Source organism: Chrysochloris asiatica, unplaced genomic scaffold (assembly GCF_000296735.1).
Source record: "Chrysochloris asiatica unplaced genomic scaffold, ChrAsi1.0 scaffold00346, whole genome shotgun sequence".
Lineage (NCBI taxonomy): Eukaryota > Metazoa > Chordata > Mammalia > Afrosoricida > Chrysochloridae > Chrysochloris > Chrysochloris asiatica.
The window spans coordinates 585,809-586,333 of NW_006408864.1; the positions used below are offsets into that span (position 1 = coordinate 585,809).

The window sequence follows — 525 nt, forward strand, 5'->3', positions numbered from 1 at the left end:
ACCTTGCACAGGGTTTCTGACGAGAGTGGGTTTGAACCTCCAACCTTGTAGTTAGTAGTCCAATGCTTACCCTATAGTGCCACACCAGGATTCTGCTGGGAAATTTTATTATTCAGACCTAGTGTAGTTCAGTTTCATTTAGAAACATCATATTCACTAATTAAACTAAATATAACATATATAGAAGGTTCTTGCCTGTGTTTTTAATCTAATATCATTGCAAACTTTTATGTAAATAACTCATATTCTTTTCAAAACATGTGATCTTAGCAATGTGGACACACCTATGATAACCAAGCTTTAAATGATAAAAGGAATTGGGGCACAACTATCACCATAGAATATAATCAAACAAAAAATAAATAACATTGTTTCAATGGAAACTACAGCTTAATTTTTTAAATGAAATTGATTATCAGAAACAAAAGATGTTGTTGTTGTTGTTGTCAGGTGCCATCGAGTCGGAACTGACTCATAACGACCCCATGCACAGCAGAATGAAACAATGTCCGATCCTGGGCCAAC

The 525-nt window shown here is 34.9% G+C and overlaps 1 protein-coding gene across 1 annotated transcript in view; it reads right to left on the reverse strand.

The window, feature by feature from the left end:
* Window positions 1-525, reverse strand: part of PIGL (phosphatidylinositol glycan anchor biosynthesis, class L) — an 80,670-nt gene that overhangs the window by 949 nt on the left and 79,196 nt on the right. The window lies entirely within an intron of this gene.